Raw genomic sequence first — 19,846 nt, forward strand, 5'->3', positions numbered from 1 at the left:
TCGCCTCACCTCTGCCCCTCTCCCCCTTCGTCACCTTCCCCCACGCCCGTGCTCTCCTCTCAACGACACTGGGGTGGTAAAGTCGCGGGAGCGCCATTTTTTATTTCACCTACGTCGTGGTACGGCCGCATGGAGATTCATTAATAACAAGCTGCGGCGGTTCCTACGAGGATTAGAGAGAGAAAGAGAGAATCGGAAGCGGCAGGATTGACAGGCATGGAGAGGGGGTGCTGAAGCAAGAGAAGGGGGAGATCGAGGGTGGCGGGAGGGGTGGACTCTCGTTTGTTAGGTAGGATCAATCCTCGAACGAATATCGAGGGAAAAGGAAAATTGCACGAGTCGAAATATTCGATGGATTAGAGGACACGTGCCGTTGCGGTAAGTCTGGAGGAAATTGGTAGGAAATTTTAATAAACCCCGGCCGCGATTACGGCTGCGGGGTTATAATATGCGCGACCTCTATGATTTCCGTGGTGTTCGCGAACACGATTTTGGTGGAGAAGAAGATTTACGAATAGATGTTTTCTGTGCTGATATGTTTTCTATGCAACAGGTTAGGCAACAAAGGACTGAGGAGGGATTGGGGAATGGAAAGTTTGAATTTTTGGATAAATGTAAATAGTAAATGTGAAAGTGTTGTGGCATGATAGGAAAAAGTTAATTTTGGTGTATACTTGAAATGAAAGGGGAAGTTTTAGTTTGTATTGGAGATAATTTGTTGCTTCGATGCTTCGTGTTTTAAATAGATTGGAAGCGACTGTTGGGTGGTACAGTTACTATTGGATTGAAGAATACAGAAAATAAACATTAATCGTGTTAAAATAATGATGAACCGATCAGTTTTAATTCTGTTACTCCAATGACAAACCACATATAGAAGATTGAAAGAAACGAAAATCTTTTAACCTATAGATACACAATTACCGTGGTGAAAATCAGGAAACTCCAGTTGATAAATACTACATTTTAATTTACGCTTTCATTGTAGCGTTTTCGAGAAGACCGTTAATGGCCGCGTTTTAATGCAGTCACGTTACTTAGCGATATCATTGTCGTGTCCATAATTTGGACGTAAAACCTGTTTAATTCAGATGCAGCGAAGAAAGGGTGTTTTATTATACATCAACCTACTACGCCTTCCTGCTCAGCCAACACTTTTATTCGGCCGATCCAGAGGGTCGGCCTCCGTTGAGAAACGCCGTAGGGTGGATTGCTGCTGTTGCAACGAAGAAAGAGGATTTTTGGTGTTTCGCGAGTGGAGGGAGACGGGACGACAAATGGAAAAGGATAGATTACGGCTGGTGGGGGCCAGTTAAATAAGGAACAGAAATAAATAGGAAGGGAAGAAAGGAGCTCGTTAGGGGGTCTTGGTGAGTTTCTGAGTACCCAACTACGCGGCCAAACCCTCCTCTCTTCCTTCTCCTCTATCCTTCCCTTCCTACCCTTCTGCTGCTTCTTGTCTTCATCTCTTCGTTTGTCTGTCGCCTCTTATGTCCCATTTCGTTCTACGAGCGTCCTGCACTGTCGTTTCACGTCCTCGTTTCAACAATATCTTCGACATTGATGTTTACTCCTTTGCGACCGCCGCTAGTCAAACCGTGAATACCACTGGCAGAATATGTATGGTTAAACAGATTAACGTGGAAATATTTTGTAGATGATATAACGGATATATAATAATGGATTAACGTGGAATTAATGAGTTATGTTTTTAGGTAATTAATAGACTAATTGAGGGTATAGTATATTTCATGTTGTTTTTAATATATTAATAAAGATTGTGTTAAATTTCATTATTTTATTTTCATTACTTTAAAAGTAAGAATTGTTTCTAATTCCTCTGAAATCGTATAAGGTGATTTTATATGCAATTGTTTACATACTCTCATGCGATTCATATTTTTAAAAATTCTATCGTTATTCCTATTTGTAATTCAATCTTTTTTCATATTACGTATTTTTATTTTAAACAACGATTTTTAATATTCATTTTAATTACCATTTTTTCTTTAATTTTTTCATTAAACAATTCCTTTTCCTAGAAGTAATCCTCACTTAAATATTTCAACTCAAAGTTCCAACCCAAAGAATATCACACAATATAAGCAATAAACTTTGCATTAAACAGCGATATAACCTATTACCCGTGTTTCAACGTGTCACAACCCCTTCCTTCAAAGAAGAAGATCATTATCCTCCATCTCGAGTGTTAACCAATAACGAATACCGCCTCGATATTAAAAGGCTGGCACGATCGCCGCCCCGATCCGGAAGCCCGTCGATCATCAAAACCGTGTTTATCAGCTCGTTAATCGTTTCTGGGGAGTTTTAAATTTTAACGGGTTAATTCTCCCCTCCGCGACGCTCGAACGTTCCGCGCGAGAGGGCGGTCAACCCTTTCACCGCGGGAAGGAAGGAAGGAAGGAAGGAAGATCGTCGCCCTGGCAAAGGGTCGGCCAGGTTTTGTCTGGGGCTTTCGACGGTGAGTTTAACGGGGTTTTGCTGGTCGCCGGATCGAGGGTTTAGGTTAGGTGGAAAGAGGTGGTTTAGCGAGTTACGAGCAATTGCCCACCGCCATTCTGCGCCATTGCTTCGTTCTTTAACCGACCAGCCACTTTCTCACCCCCTAAGACCAGCTTCCTATCCTGCTAGTAGGAGGGTTAGTGCCTGATAGGAACTGGCGAAAATTGCGTGATTAACTGAAACCGTCTCCCCCGGTTCATCAGTACGCTCCTGCAACCACAAGCATCGGGATGCCTTCGGGTTATTTGGTCATGGACAATCCTGAAGGACCGCGTCCTGTTCCGTCCTGCTCCTCGATGCATCCGGTCGGCCCCGCTGCTGCTGCTGCTGCTGCTGGCTCACGCTGATACGATAGACGACCGGCCCGTGTCGTTGTCAGTGGCCCGGACTACCTGTTCTGCGGTCTTATTGTAGATCATTCGACTGACTGGGTCTTTAACCCTTTACACTCGAACGTTCTTCGCCAAGCGTATGCAATATTTTCTGAAGTATGGGCGACATTCTTTGGAAAACTTAACTTGTCCTATGATTTCTTGGATAGCTGGCTAAGTTTGTCTTTAATCTTTTACCAGGGAGTAAAGAGTTAACAATTCATCAACATCTAGTTTTACCGAGGAATGTAAGTATTATTAATAGGAAGATAGTATTTAATTTGGATCTAAAATGAATAAGTAATTCGAGATTCGAAACGACTGACTCGATGTTCTTAAGGGGTTAACGGTAAATCACAGATGAATTAAGGAACAAAGATATCTTATTGTAATGTGTCATATATTAATACATTATACGAAGTTTTATTAAATATCAAATTTTGTCATTTTGTTAAGTCAAGTGACGATCAAAGGATACGCAAGTATTCAGAATATATTGGGAACCGTAATTGAGAGTTAATTTTTGTTATTTTGAATCAACATTAGAACGCTGTATATTTCCTAGAATATTGAATTTGTATACTTTTCTGCAACAACAGAAATATTTCTATTTCTATTATATAACTATTTCTCTATTTCACATAGGATTGCATATAAATATAAATTACAAATGAAGTTGGTACGTTCTTATTACTCTAGAATACATTAACTGAAAATAGATTGCATATTATTTTCCACCATAATAAGAAATGTATTTATTTAATTCTAAATTTTTGAGCTCTTTGTTTCGCATAACACAGAACGTATCTTCCGCGTTATAAGGGGTCCAATTGTACTATCTTAAAATTCACAGGTATCTTTAGCAAAATATTCACAATTTGAGCATGACTGAATCGAGAAAGGGTGTATAATAGTAATTGTATCGAAAAAATGGAAACGTGATTGGATCGGGGAAGACTCGAAGGATGCAGCAGAGTTAAGCACGCCGCACTTATCGTGCAGAAATAATCATGACTAACGGAGCGTTGCGGTTATTGTCCCCTCTTTTCAGCTTCCTTTTCTTCCCAGCTAAATTCGCTGCAGATCGAATTATCAGACAGTCACGAAATTACGCGAGCAGAATCAGCACCAGGAGCGAAGCGAAGCGCAAAACTTAATACGGATAATCCGTGGTTGATTGGTTCAATTAAAGGTGTCCAGACGAATTAAGAATGCGTATCGAATATTTTCGTTGTATTACGATTTTATTACGGACCGAAAATTTAATACGAAGAAATAGGAGACTTGGATGTTAGATATTCTTTTGCCGACAGAAGTCTATCTGAGTCTAATCTAAGTTACCCTATTTAGGTAACAGAATAATAAAAGTTCGAATATAAAAGTATTCAGATATAGTAAAAACTAATTAAGAATTTCTTTTTAAACGTGTCTATCACTTTTCTTATTCATTCTAATATCTTGTCTTTCCGTTTTCCCTAACAGTTCTTTTCCTAAATTTTCCTTTTATCGTTTAATCCAAGGAAGAAGACACTACAACTGTCGCCTAAATATTTCCTTCTTACATTCATAGGCAATGAAGATATTTAACCTATTAACTGTGGAATTTATTTTAAAAAATCTCTCATTACGCGCGCAATAAAATTGAACAATCTGGTGCATGCACCTGTAATATATTCTAACGAAATACTAAGGAAAAACAAAGAAGAATTTACATGTTTATTTAAAAAAATAAATAATAATTAAAATAAATAGTAAAGAATTAGTATTATTTTGTTTTTATTAATTACGAACATAATTATCGCAGTTTCATAGGAAAATTTTACTAAAAATTGTCCGATGCAGATTTGTTAAGATGACATGTATACTCGTCGAACACAGTCGACTGACTAAACATTTCCACTGAATTCCGTTGAAATGTTTGAAAGGTAAACAATAATTAAGAAAAGTGTGTCTACCAGCGAAAAAAGGAAAAATTTTAACGAGGTTCTTGCCACGTGTCTCCATTTCCAAGGTGAAGACTGTTACCATCCTCGTTCCCCCGCGTGTTTTTTCGCCGAGTCTCTTTCCAACGTCTCCTCTTGAGACAGCCTAATAGTCCTGTCGCTATCTCGCATTGTAATCAGAGGGTGGCAGCATGGCTTCCTGCCGGTGGTCCAACTCATTCGCGTGGCATCAATATTTGATCATGGCGGACTCGGCCCGCGTATGTGTGCGCTCACGCATTGAGGGCGGGGCGAGGACGCACGTTGAAACGTAACCACGAACAAGGATCATAAATATTTCAATTCATTGGCCACTGGACATTGCTGTAATTCTTATTTTCCACGGATGTTTCAGCTGGGAACAATTTCCGAGAGTTGTTAAAAGTCCTTAATTCTTATATTCCCAACCAGATATTCATTTTGGAAATTTCTTTCGTGTAATTTTATGCTGTTCTCGTTAAAATTTGACGAAGCCCATTTGGATCAATGTAGTTCGAATATTTTAAGAATATTGCAATACTAAAGTTTAGATATATGGATATCTAGATACTTTGACTGCCAACATAGGGGTTAAATTTCAAATGAAATGAAATAATTAATCTAGGCTTCCCCATTTGTCTTAATAATTTGAATAAAGTATAAGAAAATCGTATTCCTTGTTCTACAAGAATATGTATAGAAATATGCAACACCAATGTACATATATAAATTATATAAATGTAAAAGCTTGACTCAGAAAGTTTATATTTTATAATTCAATTTAATTCGGTTTTCTGGATACATTTACACAAACCGAAATTAAACAAGTATGTAGAACGATTAAACACGATTAAATAGAATTGTAGTGTAATTCATGGTTTTATTCGATTTTGAGGATTTCTACATATTATACTTTCGCGATAACTAACGATTTATTCATTAGAAGTCATACATAGGAAACGTCGTGTACGTAGAAGGCAGACTAAAGTAACTAATATTCTTATATATAACATAAATGCGTGGTGTGTCGATTATCTGATTTCAGCCCTTTCCCTTCTCGCTGCTGGCGGTGTAATGTAATCGGAGTCGCGCAAGCACATTAGCTCCCTTGGAGCTCTCCTAGCGAGTACCTTGATATTCTACCATGCTATGGACCGTCCTAATTGTCCCTTAGGAGGCAGTGTTTGCACAGGCGAAAACTTTTTTCCTCCTGCTCGAACTCGTATACAGAAATTACTTCTCGATCCGTCTACGTGAGATCATTCTGAATATCGTTTTCCCCCCATAATGACTGAAGACTGAAGTAAATAACAGTAATTGTAGTGTATAAATAAAACTGCGCCGATACAGATATCTATAATTAACCCCTTGCCTTATACTAACGTGTCAGACTCGTGATTAAGATTTTAAACAGAATTTAACGAACGTAGATATTACTCAATTCTTGTGAATTCAAATTAAGTATTATTCTTCTGTTATCGATTATTATACTTCAGAGCAAACGTGGATATATGATATGCATAGAATTTTTGTATTTTTCACAATGAATTATTAATGACAAAGTAGTTGTATCGATTATAGAGAAATAAATCGTAGGGCAAGGGGTTAATCGATGATTGAAGTTCTTCGATATCTTAAACATTAAATAATTATTTTGTTACCCAACGAAATACATGGTTTAGATGGTGCTATTTATAATTTCATAAGCAGAAGTGTTAAAGAAATATTGCGAGTTACGATTCTATAAATTAAGCCGAATAAAAATCTCCATTTTCACTGTATTTCTTTAAACTCATTCAATTCAACCTTAACAATACCTGTTTCATTTAACGTGACATCTGCTGATTGGACGTTTTTGCTTTAAGACATTAAATGAATCATATAAGATTAGAAACATTAAAGGTTTATGTGAAAGATAGATTTTCTGGCCGATAGCAGAAACATATAAGTGAGTCGCTCAAGTCCAGAAAACGAAAATTGAGAAAATTAATGTTTTGGCTTTTGAAATTGTTATACAAACATATTCAGAAGCTATAAAAAGAAGGGCTTTCTGACCTAGAAAAAACGAAGGAACGAGTAAATCCTTTAATAACTAAAAAGAATATTTTGTATTCCATTGATATTTACAAAAATCAGAAAATATCAAAAAATCAACTTAACCGCGCTGGCTTCTGAGCGACACAAATAACAGTTCTTTCAGTTTATACTGCCATTACAACGGATTACGGCGTGCATCAGATGATCTTACACTGATGTGTAATTGGCTCAAGTAACGGCTCGTTGATCATGTATTATGGATCCTTGTCGGCTAGAAACAGTTGCACCTTAGATGCTAAACTTAATTCGACGCTCCAATTCGCTAATTGGACCTAACTCGAGTTGTTTACATCGGGATCGTGGTCGCTCTTTATCCTCGGGATGACGTTAATTAGGCTATCCCGATCCCCGGTCGAGGGTCGTTTAAATATCACCTCGCGATTATATCTCTTCTCTAGAAAGACAGCCTTTAACAGGCCCGATTTGTCTCTGCATTAAAACGAGTCGATCGACCGGCCCCTTCGCTTTCGATCTATCTAATCTTCCGTCCCACAAGAAACCCGAATTTATAATTCTTAACACAGATAAACATGTTGCGAAAGTGTCGCTAATTAAACCGCAACTTAAGGAAACTCGAAAAATTGAAATTACAAAAACCATTTATTTTAAGTCATACCCTTAGAAATTTCTATAATTGTCACTTGATAAATACATAAATGTCACAAACAGATTTATAAAAAGACTGTACGTAAGACTTTAAACTTTTTTTTATGTTTCCACGATATTTTTGATAATTGGCAGTCTAAAAACCGAAGTTTAGAATACATCCGCAAGCCAATGACCAATTTCTAGCGGAAAGAGGAGATTTTCCTCGGTCCACGAAATGTGTGACAAATTATCGTGCAAATCGATACACGCAAGGGATGTAATACCTGGATGAACTTAATTATCCAAGGGGAAACAACTTTTCTGACTTTTTGGCCGCCGTTAAGTTTGACCGACCAGTCAAAGGAATCGGCGATGCAGTCACAGAAGCGTAGAACAAAGTCGTTAGCAGTTGGTATATAAAGAAACGAAGGTGTAGGCCGGCGAGGTGGTGCTCGGCGAGAGGGAGGGTATAACCGAGTCTTCTGCTGTGAGATGAACCATGAACTGAGCTCAATCTCCCGGAATCCTGAAGAACGGACACCGATCCACTTCAGGGTCGACTCGGGAGCAAACCGCCTGGAAGAACGTCTTCCAAAAGGACCAGACACAGAGGCTGTGGCCCAGCTGCGCATTTGCCTACGCGTGCACATGGCCACGTCTACTCGACATACGTTGCTGTATATATAGTTGCTAGTACATAGGCGTGGAACTTTCGAAGATGATCGTTTAAGCGTGAAAACTGCCTTTACGAGGCTCAGATTCTTTAATCTTCTTGTCCTATGATTTCTTTCAAAATTGTACTCGATAAAGCTTTTTTATCGTTTATAATTTATTGCAGGAAAGAAAGATTTTAATACTTATCCTGTGTGAACGTTCGTAGAAGTTGATTGGTGGTAGAAAATGATGATATTAGGTTATAAGTAATGTTCTTTTTGCTAATTACTTTTTTTCCTATTTTTTGATTGATTTTTTGGTGGTATTTTCGAAACAGTTTTGTGGTTTTTCATTAGAAAATTTATAAGGAATATTATTTATGGAATGACTTAGTAATATTCAATTTATATATTAAGCAAGAATATTTAGATTTGTCGAATTCAGTTCAACAGTCGTACAGAATAAGGGGTTTAGTTTTTTTGGTCCATTTGTTACCCCGAATACGATAAGTAGACTATGAAGCTTTGAACAAGTGTATTATACAAGAATTCTCAAACACTTGGAAACTATAAAATTTTCTGGGATAAGACAGTCTCATTTTGCTTTTAATTCTTGTTTCATCAAATTTCGATTTTTTTACATTTGCTAATAAAGGTGTAATATAGCGATTACAACATGTCAACTGAGCCTTGATACGAACGCCAAAGTTCCAGTCCAGTTTTCGATAAAATCAATCGACGTATATTCGATACTTTTGCAGAACTTCGACAGTAATCATCTAGTAGAAGTTCACCGCTCTGCGCATCGTGTCTTCCTTTTTTTCGGTTCATCGTATCGAGAAAAGCGAGGGCAGAAATAAAAGAAAAAGGTGTAATCCAACAGGCGATTGGCCCAGAATAGGCCCGGTGTCGGTTGAACGATTTTGCCTGCGGGCGACATGTGGACAGACAGCAGGTGATCCCGATGTAACATGTAAGCTTCTGCACTCATGTGCGTGTGTGCATGTGCACGCGCGCGCGTGTGCACTGCACCCACGTGTCGTGCATCGTACACCGTGTTTCTCGTTCTACGGTAGCCATCAAGTGTAACGAACTCTAAACGTTCTCCTCTTCTCGTCGAATCTCTATTTTGAATACGCACTAAACTTGTAAAATTATAATATGACGAATTAAAGTTATAAAATTGTAATACTGTAAAGTAAACTTATCAAATTGTAACATGACAATACACACTAAACTTGTAAAATTATAATATGACGAATTAAAGTTATAAAATTATAATACTGTAAAGTAAACTTATCAAATTGTAATATGACAATACACATTGAACTTGTAAAATTGATCATAAAATGAACTTTAATTTATCCTATTATAAGTTATAAAATTGCAAATTATAATATGACAAATTAAATTTATAAAGTTACTATATGATGAAATAAACTTATATTACAAAATTGTAATATGACTGAACTAAGCTTCTATATATAATTGTTTATTTCGAAAAAAGGAAAATATTAGAATCAAGTTTCGTGACAGTATTTTCCATATTGCGCAAATAATTCCAAACCATGAACAATTAGCCTAGATTACTTAGTACAACCCGTCTACAGCAGAATTAAAAGGTACTGCAAGCTTCGTCTCCTAACGTTCGTTCAAACTAATCCAAAACGATGACAACGGCGACTTAACTTCGCTTCCTCAAATTTCAACATCAATACCGGGCGAAACCCGAGTTCACGTATAAGTGGTTCGATTGATTTTCGATTAATCAGCATGCGTGCAGTCACATGAGCGCGAATTAGTCTGCCGGCTCCCTCATAGTCTCTCCCTCTGTTGTCTCGCGACAAGTCCGGTACACAATCAAGACGAGGCAGCAGATACTGTTTACGGAGCGTCGTTTCAACGACGACGGGCTAATGGCTCGAAGACATTAAGTTAATTGCTCGGCACATCGTACCTATGTACCTCGCATTTGCGTGCGCGGACGAGCCCATCTTTCTTTCCCTGTCCGCTTTCGTTTCGCGCCCCTTTCCCACCTTTCTTCTGTCGTCACGTAATGTTCTCCGTAATGGAAGCATCGTAAAGGACATAAGTGCTTCCACCGTGGACTTTACGCGGGAAACAGCCTCATCGTCCACGTCAATATTCGATCCATTAAAGTGGAAGTTTTCAGACAGGTTGTTGCACTTCTCCCCGCCAATCCGAATCGCCCCGGCGAAGCCGTTGGAATTAGAGAAAATATTTTTCCATCCCAAGTTACGGGATAAATGCAATTCTACCCGGGGAACGTCGCATTCGGACGGCCGGGGAATTAAAATTGAAATTGTTTTTGGCACCGGTAATTGGTCATTTGAATTATAAAATGGGCCAGCGATAATTTCCTGCTCGTTGCATCGACGTTCTGCGTTGTATCGAATATTTAATTGGAATTTCATTTTATATTCATTTGTGCTCTGTTTTCTGTTTTTCTTGGCAGGTACGTTTGAAATTTTAAATGTCGAATGGTAGATCTTTTTTTTTTAAATATTTTTATGGTTACGATTGATCATGTTATATTGGCGTTATAGAATGATGGAGACAAATATAATTACGAAATCTTATTTCTCGTGCGTATATGTAAATGAGAATACAATTGGAATAAGATACATTCGATTTCTGAAAAAATGTTAATACCATTTTTAATTCTGACTGTTCACTGATTTTATATGAAACTGTTTTACATTGTACATGTACGTCGACATTAAAATATACTGGACGCAAGGTATGCAATATTTTGTGTTTAGAAAAGTTCATTTCCGTTGATATAAGCTTACTTTGGAGATTATTTGAAAATTAATGAAAACATGTATTTACTGACTCTCTAGTAAATAATATATAGATAAATTTAATTTATCGAAACTGTATCCTGCATAACCACTCCTTTGTAAACAAGGAATACGCATCAAACATTAAAATTTATCATTTTATATAATTACAAACTTTCTTTTTATTCATCACTCTACTTATTTATTCAAGGTACACCTAATTAATGGACCAACACTATTAAAAATAATCTACAAACAGAAAAGAAGTACCGCCAAACTGATATTTCGGTGTAAAAGTTTGCCCGATAATATTTCCAGCGACAGTCTTCGGTGGAGTTGGCAAATTGTATATTCTACGAATTCGAAGTATCATCCAGAGAGATATTATTTTTCTTTCTATTTCTGTCTGCTCCCGAATCGAGATGGGGGTGAAATTACGGGCGCCGTGCATGAAGGACTCGTTTAATGGATACTTCAATTAAAATTGGTCCAATCGGGGACGGGTTAATTAAAGCGGTATTTACAAGGGGGCATGAAATTTAATAGAAAATTTTATCCTGCTCAGTTGAAAGTTATAATGCCGATTATGTAACCAAGGAGCAGGAAAGAAGCAACGTGGCATTTATTAATTCGGCGGAGACCGCGACGGAGCGGGTTAATCGTTATAGAAGGAACTGCTGATGAATTCACCGGCGAGCTGTTATAAATATGGATGCCCTCCAAGAGCTACACGGCCCGCTGTTACAACTTAACCTAGAATAATCGTGGAATTATTTCTCACGGACTCCGTTCCGGTGTCCTCGAGATTTCCTACTTTTCAACAATTTTCATAACGACCGAAGGGAAACGCCACTGAATCGAGTTGCCGGTAATGCATATTAAATGGGAAATCCTTCGTATCAACGTCTCGTTAACGAAAACATACAATGGCAAACATTCCAGCGGGAATATTTCAATCTGAAAAATGAAATTTTTCACGATCGATCGTGTACAATGTTCATTATAGAAATAATTATTGCGCGCGGTGTACCGATAATTTCTGTTAGAGAATCAAGTTTTGTTAACGCGCAAGTATAATGTTTTAGGTGAAATATTTTAATTATTTAAATGATTAGTTACAAGTAATTTGATGATATTTTACAAATGATCATTTTGTATACAATGCTTTATACTATAGTCTAATTATATTATATAATATTATACTGTAATATTATATATTATCTTATAGTATAATATATTACATTGTTTCTGCGTTATTGTTGTTTATATGTTGTAATATATATACCATATGCAGACTATGTAAAGAATATTACTATACTCTTCATATATACATTATCGGTTAAAAGTTTGATACCGGTACATCGATTAAAAGAAATATTTCAATATTTTGTAAACAACTTTTAGGAAATTTTTGTATATCACAAAGGAACGTGGACACGTGTGAGTGAAATGTAAAGATATACATATACATACCGATACAAAAAGAAGAAAAATACACAATATATTATCAGATATGATAAAAAGGGATGATGGCTTCGCCCCGACTTTTCCTGCTCATCGAACTGTCTACGTGTATTTACATAAAAGGGTGAGTCGTTGGAATTTTTAAATCAAATTCCTTATCGAACAACCAGCAGGACGTGGAAAGGAAAAATCGTCGCTGGACGGGGGCGGTGTAGTTGGGACAGGATCCGAGGATGATGTGACAGTGCGAAAAAGGTCAGTCTCTATCCACGAGCAGGAAGAGGTAACGAGCTCGTTCCTTCTCCACCAATTCCCCAGAAATACTTGCGACCCCCTCTCGAGTCTCCTTCAGCGTCTGTCCCCCCTGCCCCCCCTCCCGGCGCCGCTTCCCATAGTTTCTCTTTCTTCCTGTTCGCTGTTTCTTTATTCTTTCTCTATCCCTGCAACTTTCCGAGTCAACAACCACGCGGGAAACGAGATGACGACAAGAAAATACACCCTTCGAGGTTGTTGCGGCTGAAGAAGTATGGCTGTTAAAACCAATGAAAAAAGTAGAGAAACAAATAATTGTCGTTAACGTCGGCATTGTCATTCACGGATACATTTTCTCTTATTGCTCGGACAATTCGAACGATCCGCCGTCTGCCGGTGAAATAATTGTTCCGAGGTATGGCTGGATCAGCTCTTCTTCATTTTCACGAAAATTTGTATGCGTTACCATTGATGACTACCGATCGAATCAAATGTAATTCATTCAGTTAAATGATTATTGTTTCAGAATTGTCCTCTATTATAAATATTAACATAAAGCAGTAACGTTTAGTATGATAAACGAGCAATAAGAATAACGCAACTCAATTGAATAATTCGATATTGTATTCTCTGCATTTCGTGTGTTTTCTTCCGTGAAATCGTCCGGCATTCTACGCGTTAATCAAGTTTCTACGAGTGAAAGACTAATCGTAGTTTGATTATGTGCAGGGGAATATTGTGTACAGACGAAAATCTAGTGAAAAGTCTTTGACACACGCAAATGGCGGAATGAAATTGAAAATGAGAGACGAAAAGGCGAAAGGAGGGGTTACCGAGGACATAAATCTTCGGAGCTTCCTTATCAAAGGTGCTCCACTGGGAAATGGCGGCAATCTCGGACCTTTTCGTTCTCGAAATGAAGAAAAGCCGATCTCAAAGCCGATATACCTATCGCGCTGCTTTACCCACCCCCGAGGAGTAGGTACAGATGATCATATTAAAATATCCTTTATAGTAGAATCAACCGGTGAATCAGAAATATGTTTTTTATTAGCTAAATACTTATAACATAGTGATTGTATTATAGTAACGCAAAGACTACATCCATAAAGTTGAAACAAAGGTATATTAATTTTCGTAAGTGTTTTTTATACATTTTTATAATTTTATTTTTACGTTCAATATAGATCGAAGGGATGAATTATGAAAGTTAAATATTTTATTTAAATGAACATGAGACTGTAATAAGATTATTTAATTATATTGTAATATCACTGTGATTATTAATTCTTGTATGTTCATAAATTCAAGGTTAATGTTGTATGTAATAGTTATTATATAGTTTTAACTTTGTTGTGTTATATTCAATGTCTATTGTTTGTTGTACATTGTCTTACTGTATTAATAAGATTAATAGAAACACTGAACGAAAATGCATGCAATCGAAAAAACATTCTTTTTCTAAACCAAATACGACAACAAATATTATCAACATTTTTAAATTAAGTTATTGTTCTCAGAATTTACAAGTAGTACCACTAAACCGTTGCGGTACTTTAAATGTAACATTAACGTCAAACCAACCTAGAAAATACGACTGCCTAGCACATCGTCAGATAACAAAAATTTAATAAAAGCTAGCAACTTCCCCAAAATTAATTTGTCCACAAAACTATTTTCATCATGCCTATATTCACCAACACTCAAACATCTCTATCTTTCATTCCGCCAATACAAACTATCACCAAGAAATGTTCACTGTTCCTTATCCTGCCATTAAAAAAATCAAGATTCACCGAAACAATGTAAACGTTAACCAAAGATCACTCCTAGGCCAGTTGCATGATCAGACGTGTCACGTGGACGCACGTATCCGTCACTGAAACTTTCATCCACCTCCCCTCGAGTCATCAATGGGGTTGACACGAAGTTTTCAGTAGGCGTAACAGTCGACGTTACATAATGTATTCGCATGCATATAATGTCTGGTCGTTATCGTGGTAGTCGGTCGTTCCTTGAAGGGCTGTCAGGTGAGAGAGGGCCCTCGAGCGCAGGGAAATAGGAGTGCTATCGGGGTGAGAAAGGCGGGACAAGAGAGTGGGCAAAGGGACGAAAGGGCCGAAGTGAGAAACCGGTGTGAGCAAGAGAGCCCGAGAGGATAGAGGGGGAGGGGAAGAGAGGGGGCTCTCGGCTTTCGCGAGTATTATCTTGTCAGCGCGGATAACGACACCTCGGCGTCGTTCTACAGCCCTCATCAATTATAAATCCCGGCTACCTCTTACTACCAATCGCGATATCCCTATCTCGAGGCCCGCAATCGCAGATCGAGACGTCTCATTATCTTGCCAGTCGGCCATTGCGGTCTCGTCACACACCATGCCGAAATTGGGAGAATATCCCGATCGCCTGTATCGTCGCGGAAGCTGTAGTTCGTTGAGAGGCAGCATAGTGTCTGATCGAGATTGATCACAGCGTTATCGTGTCATCGTAATTTCTACGGTGCAACGAGTGTGTGGGTAGCATTCGAAGTCCTAGCGGACATTGTTCAAAGGGTGTCCTTTAACACGTCCACTGCCATACGAGATTACCGGGCTTTCGCTGGTCGAATTGTGTTGCTGCTGATGGAATTGGAGCTGCTAGAAGTTGTTGCTGGAAATGTTTGAGATATGAGATATAAATGTGCAATGAGTGATTCGAACTGATTCTAATTGAATGAATGATATATTGTATGTGGTGAGCGTGTATTGTATGTTGTATATGAGTATGTGTACTATATAAATTTTGTGTAAAATATCTTTAATGCAGACAGCACGTAACTGCGTCTTAGTTAGATTTAATGTATTATTTGAATATATTATAAATGAATGTTACGCAATTTTGTTCTTTAGGTATGTAAGTTTAATTATATTGCGATAATTGGTTCATTTTTATTATCTTTAACGACGATTCGGTGAAATCAACGTTTCACGTTCGACAAAGGATACGATACGTCAGCAAGAAGACTGTCCAGAAATTGAACGGTTCGCGTTTCTTCGTTTCTCGTCCCCTATCGTGCTAACGAGGCAGCGAGAGTCATGGAATCACTTAAAAACGTAAAGCTCCTGGTGATCAGGGAATTAACGATCCCGTCATTAAGAAAGTTAAAATGAATGGGCTTTGTCGGCGTCTCGAACACAACGATTTTCCTCCATCGCGAGGAATTCTTTGACCCTTTTGCCCTTTTTCCCTCCGTAGGAAGATGCAGCAGGTCCACCTTTGATGGACAAAAGGTGTTCCACATAATGAAGGGTTTCAGTCGGCCTAATAAAAAGCCGGTGCCATTACGCCTGGTCTTTCTGTGTCGCCCTATAGATATATTTTCCCGCAAAGGTGCCCCGTGAAGATATATTCACAGAAAAGATACCGCACCCAAATGCAGCCTTAGTTATCGGCACTATATCTTGCTTCTGCCACTAATGATTTAGATAATATCACGTATCTGATGCAATTTAGAAGCTTCAGCTTCAGAATAAATGTGTCTGCAGTTCCAGCAACTTTAGATCTCGATGGCCGATACCTGAGAAGGTACAAATCCGTAAAATACCTTAAAATTGAGTGCGTTTTTATGGATACGTACGACTGTGAAGTGCGGCATGTGTTTTCAAAGGGGTAAATCTTGTAAATAAGAAAGTATAAAAATATATTTTTCGAAACTGAAAGAAATTAATCTGCGTAGTTATTTCAATTTAGCATTTATTATCATTAAGTTTCAGGAAATATTAAAAATCTACAAAGATATTTTAAGATAGTCACTTATATTTAAAGTTATGAACAACAATTATGTAATTTTGAAATCATAGTACTGCGACTAATTTATTAAATGAAACGTTGCGAATAGGTTTATCTGAGCAATAACGGCATTATACGCATTATGATACCAAAGTGGTGTAATTGCTTATTGGGTTGCCTACCCTTAGGAGTATTATGTATATTAGGGACGGTTAACCCTTTCACGGGACCGTCTGTCTGATATTCGACAGAGAATGTCTGGTTGCTTGATTTTAGGTGCAAATGAAATAAAATCTGCTTCTATTTTCTGTTGTTTAATTGCAGTTACAATTTCACGTTCAATGTCTTCTTTTGTAATACATTAACATTTTGTATAAGACCGAAATTTTAATCATAAATATTATTTAATTAAAAATGAACGAGATAAAAGAGAAATGTTGAATTATCTGGTAAAGTTAAATAATTAATAGAACTATTGAAATTTCTACAGAAAAATTATTTTGGTCAAAAGTATTGGGGTAAAAAAAATGAATTTTGCCCTGTAGTACCGTCTTTTACCACGCGAGTCGCTGACTCTAAAAAAAAGTTACCCCCTAAGAAAGAATTCTGCTGCATCGATACGATGGGGAATTCAGATGGGTGAGCTGTTTTATCGACATTTATGTGTATTACCTTAGGTGTCACTTTCACTGTCACCACTAGATTGGTCTGATGTGTCGACAAATTTAAAAACTCGAAAATCTTTTTTTTCCGGGGATTAGGTAAAGTAAATATTTATATATATATAAAAATTCTAAAACTTTTGTGAATTTTTAAATTCTATTTCCATAATCAAACAGTATTATTGAAATTTCTTAATTGTATTTCTTAATTTTATATTTTAAAGGAATAGTTACTAACTGCAGGTTTTGTGTGGCTGACTAGTTGAACAATTAATGTAGCTTTTGAAATTTTTGAAGATGAAACTATAAACAATTCACGAACTGAATCATGTATTATATAAATAATTAATATACGTAATAGAATTGAAAGGAAATCTAATAAAATAATAGTCTGATAATGCACTTTTGTGTACTGTTTTATATTTTTTTTAAATCCCATTACGTAACAATCAATTGATATTTATTTTACTCCCTTGTGATAATGTCGAAGAATATTTGTTAAATAATAGTTACACGTAAGAAAGTATTTCCAATATATAACAGTATATACTTCAAATCTAATCTTCTTAATCTTACAAAGTTTATCGATATTAATAAAAAACCATAAATTAACTACGTAAAGGGAAGACGATAAGAAATTGCAGTTATAATTCATCAGCTTTATGTTGTCCAACATTTACATCCACTAAAATCTTACGGAATAAAGAATTCCTCCTTATTTAAGTATTCCCATAATCACCAAGATTATTTATAAAATTCATAAAACATGGCAAGCTTCGAATATATTTCAAAGTGAAGTGGACAATTAAACACGTTTCCGTGAAAAGTCTAATATCGATTCCGTGGGGATTTGTGCCTACATGTATCGATCAGCGCCGCTAAATGTCGGATAAAGGACTTCCATCGTGATCTATTGATAAGCCGAATTTTAGCGGTACTTGAAAAACCAGTATTCCGCGAAATACAATATTGCGGGGGTAGTAAATCTTGTTTTATTCGCGTCATAGGCCACTCTCGTGTTTAAAGCTATTATAAAATATAGACGCGTACACACGCATCGCTGTCACGCGCTTATTCCGCCCTCCTTCTCTCTCCACGGACTTATCGCAGCGGAGCAGAAATATCTCGAGCGTGTAATAAAGCACCGAGAAAAATGTCGAAACTCGAAACCGAGACGAAGCTCGAGGTGCGTAATGTACGAGTATCATACGTCACAATCAACTGCACGCGGCGCCAAACGCTTATTTCTCCGATGGCGCTGCCACGCTATGAAATTACACCAAGTTGACTTACGTTCGCGAACGACACCCTGACGTAGTTTAAACTCGGTTTCGCTGGGCAAAAATAATTTTCTCGTATATTTAATGCCTTATTTACGTCTATCGCAGCCCACCTCGGATCTGTGTTCCCTGGTAACGAGGATTTCCCGGCGAGTTAGCGAGGCACACGGGGACGAATGAGCAGCGAGCATGGAACGGGAATTAACGTTTAATTTGCTGCTATCGTTCAAATAATATTCTGAACAATCACAATTCCGACGGTGTGGCTTTGTATTCGTGTGACGTGTAACGATAAATAATGAAATACTTACAAAATAAGGTTTAACATGTCATATAGCATGATTCTTTGCGTCGATTGGCTTGATTAATTGAAAAATATTTGTAGTAGAAGTTGTAAGTGCCAGCATCAATTTTTTTAACAGTATGATATTATATAAATAATTATTATCTATATCAGTAAATCTCATATCTGCCTGGCAAACAGAAATGCATGACATAATAGGGGTAAAGTCCCAATAAAATATAATTATATCGCTTAACTTCCACTAAATCACAGTTATAGAGACGAGAAATAAATATCCATTAAAAACATTTACTCAAAAATCACGTCGCGCAATTTCGCATAAAGGTTCGCTGTCCATTAGAAAATTGTCTTTAAATTATTCTTTTAAAATTCATATCTCCGCCATTGTACGCGATACGCAGATGATACCCAATAATAAAACCGCGAACAATAAGATTGTACATGAATGGAGAGGACAGTAGCTCGAATCTCGGGGTCACTAAAGCGGTCGATGATCGTTGGGGCAATATTATCTGACGGATTCATCGAAAAAATATGATACCATATGCTAATAACTCACGCATGGATTCTTGTAAAAAAGGAACGGGTAAGAAATCGGCTGGCAGCGGTTAGAGTAACCAGACAAACCGATCGTATTATGCTCGCAAGAACGAATAAAGCCAGGATTCCGCATTGTGGCCGCGTACTCCGTGTGTTCGATGGAGAAATGGAGGGAAAGAGAGAGGCAAGCGAGAGCGTAAGGTCAGGTAGAAGCTTTTAAATATTCGAAAAACGAGACAGAAGCCAGGTAGGGTTGCCTACTGGATGCGCGCGAGTAGGGCGCGTCGACGTAACCGGTTACAAACGCGATATGTACCTGCGATTCCGCTGTTCGATCGAATCAGTAGCCGGTTCGTTTCACCGGGATATTCGGCGTTCGAAAGCAAACTCCCCGGCCGGAAAGCTTCAAACAACGAGTCTCAAAATTGTGCCGGAGCGAGATCGGTTTTCTTCTTTACCGTGCGTCTGTGTCGGTACAATGTACTTACGTTGCATTAAAGATCTCTCTTCGAACCATTGCTCGGTGGGAATTACGTAGAATATTGGGAAATCATTACGTACGCGAAGGAAGCGTTATAG

The 19,846-nt window shown here is 37.6% G+C and overlaps 1 protein-coding gene and 1 long non-coding RNA gene across 5 annotated transcripts in view; one reads left to right on the plus strand and one right to left on the minus strand.

Moving 5' to 3' along the window:
- LOC116424171 (UPF0489 protein C5orf22 homolog) overlaps positions 1 to 19,846 on the minus strand; it is a 749,516-nt gene that overhangs the window by 37,108 nt on the left and 692,562 nt on the right. The window lies entirely within an intron of this gene.
- On the plus strand, positions 166 to 2,921 carry LOC143174726 (uncharacterized). Its single transcript, XR_012998971.1, has 3 exons — positions 166 to 378; positions 1,092 to 1,370; positions 2,727 to 2,921. It is a non-coding gene; the product is annotated as an uncharacterized LOC143174726 (long non-coding RNA).

Source organism: Nomia melanderi, chromosome 7, assembly GCF_051020985.1.
Source record: "Nomia melanderi isolate GNS246 chromosome 7, iyNomMela1, whole genome shotgun sequence".
In the NCBI taxonomy this organism is placed as follows: domain Eukaryota; kingdom Metazoa; phylum Arthropoda; class Insecta; order Hymenoptera; family Halictidae; genus Nomia; species Nomia melanderi.